This window comes from Mustela nigripes, chromosome 4 (assembly GCF_022355385.1).
Source record: "Mustela nigripes isolate SB6536 chromosome 4, MUSNIG.SB6536, whole genome shotgun sequence".
NCBI classification, from domain to species: Eukaryota; Metazoa; Chordata; class Mammalia; order Carnivora; family Mustelidae; genus Mustela; species Mustela nigripes.
The window spans coordinates 74269986-74282953 of NC_081560.1; the positions used below are offsets into that span (position 1 = coordinate 74269986).

General features: G+C 36.8%; 1 protein-coding gene across 1 annotated transcript in view; it reads right to left on the reverse strand.

Annotated features, from left to right (window-relative positions):
• Positions 1–12968, reverse strand: part of ZNF804B (zinc finger protein 804B) — a 512984-nt gene that overhangs the window by 296731 nt on the left and 203285 nt on the right. The window lies entirely within an intron of this gene.

The following is a 12968-nucleotide window of genomic DNA, read 5'->3' on the forward strand; positions in this document are numbered from 1 at the left end:
TTTTATTTAATCACTCTCCAGGCCCTAGAGTATCCCTTTACTTTAATTAATGCCCAGTGGGTCCTCACAGAGTCAAAGCTCATGCTAAAAAAATAAATTAAAAATAAATTAAAAATAAATTCTAGTACAACAGAATTCTGTTTAGAGCAGAATAAGTCCTCCCTAGCGGCTCAGCTGGTTAAGCCTGGAACTCTTGATCTTGATTTTGGCTCTGGTCATGATCTCGAGATTGTGAGATCAAGCCTCATATTGGGCTCCACACTCAGCATGGACTTTGCTGGAGAGTCTCCTTCTGTCCCTCCCCTATTCATGCAAGTGCACATGTACTCTCGTTCTCAAAGAATGCATGAATGAATGAATGAAATCTTTTTTTTATATTTTTACTGAAATCTTTAAAAAAAGCAGATTAAAAGGGTAAGTTTTTTAAACAAGAGAAGCATTTATCTTGAGTTTAATTCTAAAAATAGGTGTGAAAAAATATAGGTAGAGAATGCAAAGACAAAAATGAGAATAATTATTCTAATAAAGCCAATAACGCTATTCTTAACTTACAGCTGTATGTCCCAGTAGCTATGCATTTTCTCTACATATCTCAAAAGGTTTAAAGAACAGAGATAAAGTTCAAGTCTATTGCTTCACTCTTCAGAGAATTATTACTTTGAAGAGCCAGAAGATTGAAGGGTACAAGTCTGACTTTCATAGTATACCTTGCAAACTGTATGAGTGACAGAACGGTCACATCTCTATTAGAGTTTGGCATATTATATTAGAATTCATATCCATACACTTCTTTATCATCAAGGGCTATCTTACCAAGTTTAGTTTTCTCATCACCTGGATAAGTACCTGGCACACTGGAAAGAAATATCTAAGAATGGCTAATAAAGGAAAAATTGCGTAAATAATGAACTATCATATATTATGAGATAGTAACCTTCCGACTAACAATATACGATAGTTCAGTCTTTGAGGAGAAAGCCAAAATATCAAGACAAATGTATGGTCTACTACAGTGACTGGCAAACTTCTGCTATTATGAGCTAGGTAGTCAACATTATAGGCTTTTAAAGCCAAACAGTAACCATTACAACCACCCGACTCTGCCACTAGAGTGCGACAAGAGCCACAAGCAATGGCTAAAGAAATAGATGGGTCTGTGTTTCAATAAAACTTTATTTACAAAAACAGGCAGTGAAAAGGATTCACACCCCAACTCATCTGGTCATTTTTTTAAGGATATGGGTAAGAAATAAAGCTTTAAAATACTCGTCTTTGTATCCCTAAAATCTGTTCTGATTTTGAAAGAACAAAACAGTCCCGTTTAGATCTATAAAATCACAGAAGAAAATTTCAGAAAAACTAATTTGATTAGTATGAGATGTTTGGAGCATAAACTTTTTATTCTCCTGCTTCCTTGATGTAGAGGCATACATAAGAAAAGCATGATGCAACCTAGCACTGAAAAATGTTGCTTCAATTATCTATTTTCACTGAAGACAAACGCAGGCTCTGCACCATGAATTGCTGCACTGTGGAAGAAAGCTGGAAGAAACACAGCAACAACAAGGAAGGAAAGGGGGCGGGGGGAGGGTCACGGGAGCAAAAAGAGGAAAGAACAAGAGGAAGACGAGCCTCGTTGAATGGTAATCACATCAGGTTTTATATCTGCACTCCACTGTATTGGCCTGTCGAGATTCACATTTTCAGAAATGACTCTATTTAATGTTCTATGACAATAGTAAAGCTAGAAGATTTTTACAACCCTGATATTTATGCAATTTATACAGAAAGTTTCTATCTTGTTTCAAAAATTGGAAGAAAGTTACTAATGCTATGATACAAAATGCAGCTTTCCCTTCTCTCGGAGCAATCATGTCTATGGCATATAATTTTAACTAATAAACGCAAAGTGTTACAGGTGCAGAGTACCGGTTGTGAAAATTTATTGGTTGCTTCAGCTACATAAGCATAATGAGCTTGACTCACAGGCACTGCAATTGAATGTTAGAAGTAAACAGTTTGTCCTCTTTTCTTCCTGCTTCTTGTTTTTCTTAGATTTGACTAGGGATAGAAGGAAAAAATGGCACTCTAATGACACTAATTGTTGCCTAATGGCAAGCATGCTGTCAAATTAGCCTAAGTGTCCATTTAAAAAGCAAACTTTTATGCGGTTTGCTAAACTATTAAGGCTATTAGTCGAGACATGGAATTGATTTATTTTACCCATTGCATTAACCTCATCTTGCATACTCATCAGTTTCTAATACAGGGCAAAGTAAATGTACCTTGATGCTTTATAAAACTGAATTTAACATCAAGGCATTCACTTTTAAAAGCTGCACATGCTGTAATACTAAGAGGCTGATGAAGACTACCAGAATCTTCAGAGCCAGAAACTAAATGAAGCTTCGGCAATAGCATCCTCATGGAAAATAAATTTCATGTCGCTGTATACCAGATGTAATTAGTAGCAAATAGGCTTTATTTTGATGGGGTTATAGGCTCTGATCCATAAACCCAGAGATAGGGACTGTTAAACCTAACTAAAGAAAGTTAGAGAAAGATCAGCTGCTTTAACAAAAACCCTCCTTTCATGGGACAATGAGAAAGAAAACACTTGATCTGATAAAGGGTTAATATAAACATAGTGTATGTAAGACAATACATTGGATAACTATATAATATCATTGTAAAACTTAAAGTATAAAAAGATACATGTCCAAGAAAAATTCTGTATACTCAGATAAAATCTAACCCATGTGATATGGATTGAGCATGCATACAGGAACTAGTCAACCACTCAAGGTAGCACAGGGCTTCTTCTGATTGTCACCCTTGACTGGGGAACAGTTTAACCTTTTTTAGTCCAGTCCTACTGCTATGATTAAATGTTATGGAGCAACATTTCTTATTTGAAGAATCTTCTTACATGTTTCCTTTCTTTAAATTCATTCATTCATTCATAACATAGTTCCTTTTGTGGAACCCCATTCACCCTAGGCACCATGTTTCAGGCATTTAGCATATCAGTCTAAACTAAACAAGTTTGTAAATAAGCAAAGAGCAAAAATGACAATATATCAAATTATATGAAAATGTGAACATGAGTAAAACGAGCTGGATAATAGGAGAGCAAGGAGTTGAAAATAATGGGAATCACTCACACTTACGGAAATGAAAAAAGAATACAAATTAGTGACAGGATCAGGATACAACTACAAACAGAGATTATGAATCAATTGCATCATGGAAGGTACAGTTCTGGCACCGACTTCCAACCATTCAGAGACTCATTGCTGCTTTACCAAAGTGTACTGCTTAACAAAGCTTAACGCTGTTAGTAAATTTCAACATAATGCATGGTCTCTGACAACTTAACTATTGCCTTATTAAATATCATTAGCATGAATAAAATCTAACATTATTTTTTGGTAATTATTACTGGTAGAAAAAAAATTGTTAACATTGGCCTAATTTTTATTCTGAAGTTTCCAATGTCTCTAGAGAGGACACTCCAATGAACTTGTCTTAGAAAGGATAGAAGACTAAGGTCATATTATTATTTTGAAAATGTTTTTATTAATGCTAATAAAGTTAGTATTAGAGGAGGGCTACAAACTTCTGCCATACTCTCCCCCAGCTTCAGAAACATTCTAGAATGAAAGTGGTTGAAGAACAATTCAAAACTTCTACTGTTAACCAAAAACAGTAAGATATCAAGGAACAAACCTAACCAGAGGTGAAAAATCTATATACTGAAAACCATAAAACACTGATGAAAAAAACTGAAGATAAAACAAAGAAATGGAAAGACATTTCATGTTCATAACTGGAAGAACAACTATTGCTCAAATGTCTATATTACCCAAAGCAGTCTATACATTTAATGTAATCCCTATCAAAATACCAATAACATTTTTTTTCACAGGTTGAGAACAAACAATCCTAATACTTGTATGGAGCCAGAAAAGACCCTGAATAGCCAAAACAACATTATAAAAGAAAAGCAAAGCTTAAAGCTTTACAATTTCAGACTTCAAGCTCTATTACAAAGCTGTAATTATCAAGACAGTATGGTACTGGCACAAAGACACATAGATCAATGGAACAGAATAGAGAGCCCAGAAATAGACCCACAACTACATGATCAATTAATCTTCAACAAAGCAGAAAAGAGTATCCAGTGGAAAAAAGACAGTCTCTTCAACAAATGGTGCTGAGAAAACTGGACAAACACATGCAAAAGAATGAAACTGGACCACTTTCTTACACCACACACAAAAATAAATTCAAACTCGATTGAAGACCTAAATGTGACATCTGAAATCATAAAAATCCTAGAAGAGAATATAGGCAGTTACTTCTATGACATCAGCCAGAGCAATTTCTTACTGGGTACATTTTCTAAGGCAAAGAAAACAAAAGCAAAAATAAACTATCAGAACTTCATCAAGATAGGGGTGCCTGGGTGGCTCAGTGGGTTAAGCCGCTGCCTTCTGCTCGGGTCATGATCTCAGAGTCCTGGGATCGAGTCCCGCGTCCGGCTCTCTGCTCAGCGGGGAGCCTCCTTCCTCCTCTCTCTCTGCCTGCCTCTCTGCCTACTTGTGATCTCTCTCTGTCAAATAAATAAATAAATCTTAAAAAAAAAAAAAAAGAACTTCATCAAGATAAAAAGCTACTGCACAACAAAAGAAACAATCAGCATACCTAAAAGGCAAACTTCTGAATGGGACAAGATATTTGCAAATGACATATGTGATAAAAGATTAATCTCTAAAATACAGAAAAGATTTACAGGGGTGTCTGGGTGGCTCAGTCAGTTAAGTGTCAGCCTTTGGCTCAGGTCATGATCCTGTGTCCTGATCAAGCCCAGAATTGGGTTCCCTGCTCAGTGGGGAACCTGCTTCTTCCTCTCCCTCTGCTTCTCCCCTGCTTGTGCCCTCTATCTCTCTGTCAAATAAATGGATAAATAAAATCTTAAAAAAATTAAAAAAGACTTCTAAAACTCAACATTCCAAAATGAATAATCCAATTAAAAAATGGGCAGAAGACATGAATAGACATTTTTCAAAAGAGTGCATACATATGGCCAATAGACACATGAAAAGATGTTCAAGAACACGGGTCAGCAGGGAAATGCAAATCAAAACTGCAAAGAGATATTACCTGACACCTGTTAGAATAGCTAAAATCAGCAACACAAAGAATCAGGTGTTGGTGAGGATATGAAGGAAGGGGAACCTTCTTGCACTTACACTGGGAATGCAAACCAGTATAGCCACTCTGGAAAACAGTATGAAGGTTTCTCAAAAAGCTAAAAATAAAACTACCCTATGATCCAGCAACTATACTACTAGGTATTTACCAAAGTCATACAAAAATGCAATTCAAAAGTATACATGCACCCAATGTTTATGGCAGCATTATCTACTACAGCCAAAACATAGAAACAGCCCAAATGTCCATTAACTGATGAATGGATAAAGAATGGAATATGGAATATTAGCCATAAAAAAGAAATATCTTGACATTTGCAATGACATGGATAGATCTAGGGACTATTATGCTAAGCAAAATAATTCAGTCAGAGAAAAACAAATACTATGTGATTTCACTCACATGTGGAATTTAAGAAACAAAACAAATCAGCAAATGGAGAAAAAAAAAAAAAAAAAAAGAAAGAGGCAAAGAAATAGACTGTGAATCCTACCAAAATGGAGGTGGGTGGGGGGATGCTGTTGTTAACTTGTCTATCTATAATCCTATTTTTACACATAGTTCTTTTGGCTTAACAATACTACATATCATTGATGAATCCCCACCCTGAAAGATAAAAACACATTCCATTTACATCACTCATCAACAGCTTTCTCCTGACTTCTCATTGTTTTTATTATCCTTTCATTGGCAGTACTATTAGGTACAATTTAAATTGTATCTTTAAATCTCTGTTTCTTATATCACCAGTCTCAGACATTAACATGAAGTCGTTTTCCCTAGTCAACCAGCTCCTTAATTCTGCCCCCAAATCTATTTGTTATGCTTTTCCTTTTACATTATTGAAGCTGAAAATTTTACATTTTAATCTCTAAATTATATGTCAGTCAAATTGAAGAGGGTCTAAAGTGACCACTTAGAAGCTTGTTAAGTGTCCCCTAGACTTTAAAGGACACCATGAACTGCTGTCTGATCCATACCTGAAAAATCTAGAATGCCGGATTCTGTGGATAGCAACCTTCTCTGATACGCAACAACCATTCAGTCTTTAAACCTGTGTTGTGGCAAGGGGAGCTTGAACTTTGGCCAAAGCCGACTCAGAGATATTTACAATATTATATTTGTCTGGAAATATTAATAAAAATATTCTGTGTAGGGGGGCACCTGGGTTGCTTAGTCGGTTAAACACTCCCAACTTCTGATTTCAGCTCAGATCATGATCTCTGGTCATGAGATTAAGTCCCGCGTCAGGCTGTGCACTGGGCATAGACCCTGTTTAAGATCTCTCTTTCCCTCTCACTTTGCCCCTCCCGACTCCCCCGCGTTCATACTCATTGTTCTCTCTCTCGCTCTCTCTAAACAAAGAGAAAAAAAGAATATTCTGGGTTTAAGTGTATGTGTGTGTATGTAACCAGATGATTTTTATTATTTGAAAATGACTCAGAGTCACAGAGACTACCCAAAACTCACACCAAGGAAAGAACAGCCCCATGCTTAGCGAAATAAGTCAAGCAGAGAAAGACAACTATCATATGATCTCCCTGATATGAGGAAGTGGTGATGCAACATGGGGGCTTAAGTGGGTAGGAGAAGAATAAATGAAACAAGATGGGATTGGGAGGGAGACAAACCATAAGTGACTCTTAATCTCACAAAACAAACTGAGGGTTGCTGGGGAGAGGGGGTTTGGGAGAAGGGGGTGGGATTATGGACATTGGGGAGGGTATGTGCTTTGGTGAGTGCTGTGAAGTGTGTAAGCCTGGTGATTCACAGACCTGTACCCCTGGGGATAAAAATATATGTTTATAAAAAATAAAAAATTTAAAAAAAAAAGAGAAAAGAAATAACGAAATCTATTTTGTCTCATTTATTCTACCTATAGTTACAATAGTAACACATATTTTAGTAGTAATTATCTAAAACAGAAATGCTGAAGTATTACTTGTATGTAAATAAATATTTTTTTTTCTAATTGTAAATAAATATTAACTGAAGAAAGAAAAAGAAAATTTCTAAGAAATCTTTTTAAAACCACAGATGATGCTTACCTTCACCTCAAACCTACTTAACCAGCTTTAAAAAGTAAAGTCTGGGGACACCTGGGTCTCTCAGTCTGTTAAGCCTCTGTCTTTGACTCAGGCCGTGGGTTCTGGGATCAAGTCCTGACTGAATCAGACTCCTTGCTCAGCAGGGAGCTTGCTTCTTCTTTTGCCTGCTGTTCCCCCTGCTTGTTCTCTTGCTCTCTCTCTCTCTCCCTTTTTCTCTCTCTCACACACACACATAAACATACACGCACACATACACACAAATAAATAAATAAAATCGTTGGGAAAAAAATGTAAAGTCTGGCATCTTGGACTTTGAGAAACCATGCTTGTGATTTTTGTTTTAAAGATTGATTGATTAATTTCAGAGAGAGAGAGAGAGATGGGGCAGAGGGAGAGAAAGAATCCCAAGCAGACTCTGCACCTAGAATGTATCCTAGTGTGGGGCTCAATCTTACGACAATGAGCTCAAGACCCAAGTGGAAACCAAGGGTCTGACACTTAACCAACAGCACCACCCAGGCACCAGCCCCCCCTTTTGATTCTGATATACTTGGTTTGCAAAAATTATAAATGAACCTTAGAATCACTTTAGTTAATAACTCTTTCAGAATTGTGCTTCATTAGGGATTATGCACTTATTATGGACATTTGAAAAAGGTCAAAGGATTCTGGTTGATGGCCATATCAAAGTGATCACTGTTTGCTTTGTATTACTTGAAGATAAATAAACACTCTTAGATCTGAAAATTATCCTAATAAAGTAGCAAACACTCTCAATTCACTTCAATATGGGAAAGCTGTGGCAGCAATTCACAAATGGCTTATAAGGACAAAAGTTACAGAATGGTAGAGTGCTCTTAGATTTCAATTTACATGATTGACGCTTCTTTCAAATGTTCCACAATTCATACAGACAGAAACAGATGGGCCATCTGTTTTCAAGTTTTTCATCTCTTTATAGCTCAGACATATTTGTGATAGCCAAACATAAACGGGGAAAATGGCAATCCCCATATATGGTTTGCCATCTCTTATTGTCTCCCTTTCAAGGTCAAACTTATTTATGAAAGAATATTCCAACTTCTAAGAGCAGAGCAGAGCTCCTATCTATACTTTCTACTCTATGTGTGGATTTATGCAGATTTACGTTGGGCTATTTCACACAAGAGTGTTAGGAAATTCCATTGATTCAAACTTCCACAACAGAGAAACCGTAGAGAATGCCATTGGTCTCTAATGTCTCCAAGTCCTCTGAACACATTTTGTCCATTACAATACAGGTTGGGACGCAGCAGCAGTTGAGTTATTCTTGTAAAGACAAAAGTGCTAAGTCGGGGAAAAACTGTGATGACACCATGATGAAATAAAGGTATGACAATGTGGTCTCATCAAGAAAATCATCTCTATTAGTTAAATTGTTTCTGTCCTTAAACAGTTAAAAAAGTTCGTGTTTAAATTCCTCCTTAGGTTATTAAGACAAGATTCTATTGAGATATCGACACTCTGCAGATTACAAATCTTCATATCCTATAAAATCATTTCTCAAACAGAAAAATCTTACCCAAGAGTTCTTTTTGAACTGCAATGAATTCTTGGGCAAATCCCAGTGGTAAATTTGTTAAGAAGCTTTATACAAGTGTCTGTTCTATATGCAGAATTTTCTTGCATCTATGGAGCTCTGCCCTCAACTTCCGGAGAACCTTTTTGAGAACCTGTATCTTCCCCACGATGGTACAGAAAGCAAAGAGCCATCCCTCAAAGATGAGAGGTCACAGCACTGGCTGTGTTAATACCAGAAATGTTGTTTCAGACATGTCTCTTTTGTTTTTTTCCTCGTAGTTTTGTGTTTTTTTTTTCCCCCTGTGGTAAAGTATGCATAAAATTTACCATTTTAAGCATGCGTATGTGTACAATTCAATGGAATTAAGTACATTCACATTTTTGGGCAACTATCACCACTAGCCATCTCCAGAAACTTTTCCTTTTTCCTAAACAAAAGCAATGAAATATCCTACATTTACTCTCCTTTCGCTCTTTCCCTGTCCAGCACCTGATCACCACTGCCCTTCTTTCTGTCTCATGAATTTGCCAATGCTGAGTACTTCATTTAATTTAAGGCAGATAATATTTCTCATTTTGTGTCTGGTTTTTTTCACTTAGTGTGACGTTTTTACATTTTATTCATGCTGTAGCATATATCAAAATTGCATTCCTTTTTAAGAGTGAATAATATTCCATTGTTTGTATACCTACATTTTGTTTACCTAATCTGTGGAAAGACATCTGGGCTATTTCCACCTTCTGGCTATTACATATAATGTGGCTGTGAACATGGGTGTACAAATATCTGTTCAAGTTCCCAGTTTTTCCCATTTTGGGTATATCCTTATAAAAGTGGACTCAATGAGTCATATGGTATTTATATCTTTAAGTTTTTAAGAAACTGCCCTGCTGTCTTCCGCAGTGGCTGCACAAATTTACACTCCTGCCAGCAATGCACAAGTATTTCAATTTTTCCACATTTTCATGATACTTATTTTTTGTTTGGTTTTAGTATAAACTACCCATCCTATTAGGTGTGGCATGGTATCTCACTGTGGTTTGGGGTCCCATTTTTCTAAAAATGATGCTGAATGTCTTTTCATGTTTTTAGTGGCCATTTCTTTCTTTGGAGAAAATCTTTTCAAGTTCTTTGTCCATATTTTAACTAAGGTACTTTTGTTTTGTTTTGAGTTATAAGAGTCCATTATATAATCTGAATATTAGTCCCTTGTCAGATAGATGATGTATAAACATTTCTCCCTCTCCAGAGGTTGTATTTCCGATCCCTTAATGGTGTCCCTTTTGTTCTTTTTTCCATAAAGACTAATTTATTTATCTGAGAGTGTGTACAGTGGAGCAGGAGGGGCAGAGGCAGAGAGAGAGAGAATCTCAGCTGACTCCTCACCAAGCAGAGAATGGAATCCGACAACAGTTCGATCCCAGAACCCTGAGATCCTAACCTGAGCCGAAACCAAGAGGGACGCCTCACTGACCAGGCACCCAGCCTCCCACAGCTGACCAGTCTGTTAAAGGAGGTGATAAAGGACAGACACGAGCACCAGATAGAGAGGCACACATGGTGAGGTGGTGGAGGGTCACTTTCCTGGGGCAGACTGTGAACATGTTCACTAACCTCAAAGCCGGGTTTTCCTGGAGGCCTCAGTAGATAGGCCTGATTAATGAAACCAGTGGCCATTAATGGTGTCCTTTGATGCAAAAAAACTTTCTAGTTCTGCTGAAACCCAACTTACTCATTTTTTCCCTTTGGCTGTGTTTTTGGTGTCAAATCCAAGAAATCACTGGCAAATCCAATGTCATGCAGACTTCTCCTAAGCTCCGTTCTAAGAGTTTTATTGTTTTCATTTTTGTATTTAGGTCTTTCATCCACTTTGAGTTAATTTATGTATGTGGTGTAAGCTAAGGGCCTAACTTGATTCTTCTGCGTGTGCAGATCTATTTTCCCAGCACCATTTGTCAAAAAGATGACTTTTCCTCTTTGAGTGGTCTTGACACTTCTCAAAAATCATCTGACCGTATTTATGACAGAGGTTATTTCTGGATGCTCTATTCATCTGTAGACGTGTCTTTATGCCAGTCCCACAGTGTCTGAACCACTGTATCCTGGTAATAAGCTTTACAATCAGAAAGTAATAAGTCCCTCCAACTTTGTTCTTTTCCAAGATTGCATTGGCTATTCAGAGTCCACTGAGATTTCCTATGACCTTTAGGATGGTTTTTTCTAGTCCAGAAAGAAAGAACCTTGGGAATTTTGATAAAGATTACATTGGATTGGTACATGTCTTTGGGAGGCACTGACATCTTAATATTAAGTCTTCGGATCCATGATAATGGGATGTTTCCAACTAGCCCTCTTCGTTTTGAGACCAGACATTACTTTTTTAGTTGAAATATATTCCAGTAATTTCCCAAACCCAACATGATCATTGTTTTTTGTTGCTTTTTCCTGTGACATTTCAAAAAATGATCATAGTAATAGCTATACTTGCTGGGCACATACTTTTATATTAGCACTCCACAATTTTTTTCTGGTTCAGAGAAAACTACTTAGTGAATGCTCAGATGGCATGCTTTCTCCCTATTTAAGACACTGGGATATTGATATATGTAATAAATGACAATAAAATTCTGCAGAAAATTGATGTATTATCAAGACAAGCTGAGATTTCTCTGGTTTCATGTATGTGATATTGTATAACATATATATGTAAATGCAAGTTTAAATAAAAAAGAAAGACAATAGGCCCCAAATGGAATCACGTGTGCTAAGCCCCACATCAATAAACCATGACTTATGATCTAACCTTATTGTAATTTCAGCCTCTCCCAGGAATGTGATCTTTAACCAAATAAACTGGAATTACCTGACCAGCCCAGTGAAGTCATCTGCCTAATAGACATCCCCTACCCAACCCCTACCCTTCCCTCAAAGGAAGGTGACCTTGCCTGAAACAATCCACTCTATTAGAAACTTTCTTTGGCCACCCCTTTCTGCCTACAAAAGCCTTCCATTTTTGTACAGCTATTTGGAGCTCCTTTCTATTTGCTAGATGGGATGCTGCCTGATTCATAAATCATTGAATAAAGCCAAATTTATCTTTAAATCTACTCAGCTGAATTTTGTTTTTTAACTATATGTAGCTATATAAATACTATATATATATTTTTAACTATATATAGATATATAAATTATATCTATATCTATATCTCAATTTCATATTTGAAGGGGTTTAGGAGTACCCCCCCCACCCCCCAATGTGCCACTTTGGCATGTGAATTATTTTGAGCTCAAGTCACTTGAGACCCTGCAGGCTAAAGAGAAACTTTTGTCCTGTCTTTAGTCACTTTAGAAGAATCTAAATTGGGGGTCTTTCCCAGATAAAGAGTTATTAACAGAGATAAATTTTTCTTAGTGACCCATTTCTATAGTAGGGCAATTATCTAATTACCAAACATCTGTTTTTCTTATTGTCCTGCGAAGTGTATTCCTTTCCTCTGAAATCCCAGACCCCTTCTCTTTAGTTCAGAATGACATATATACTTCATTTGCCCATCTGTCTTTGGAATCTCCATGTCTATGTGGGCTTCTCATATGGACATCAATTAAATTTTATTTTCTCCTGTTAATCTGTCTCATGTCAATTTGATGCTTACTCAAGCTAGAATGACTTTAATGGGATAGGAATTCCTGTTCTGTAATATATTTTTAAAGTTTTATGTATTTAGGACTGTTTGTTTCAGCTCTTCATCAAGATCAAAAGCTTCTGCACAGCAAAGGAAGCAGTCAGCAAAACAAAGAGAAAACCTACAGAATGGGAGAAGATATTCATAAATGACACTATAGACAAAGGGCTGATATCAAAGCTCTATAAAGAACTCCTCAAACTCCACACACACAAAACAGATAATCACATCAAAAAATGGGCAGAAGACATGAACAGACACTTCTCCAAAGAAGACATACAAATGGCTAATAGACACATGAAAAAATGTCCATCATCATTAGCCATCAGGGAGATTCAAATCAAAACCACATTGAGATATCACCTTTCACCAGTGTGAAACAAGTGTTGGAGAGGATGTGGAGAAAGGGGAAGTCTCTTACACTGTTGGTGGGAATGCAAGTTGGTGCAGCCACTTTGG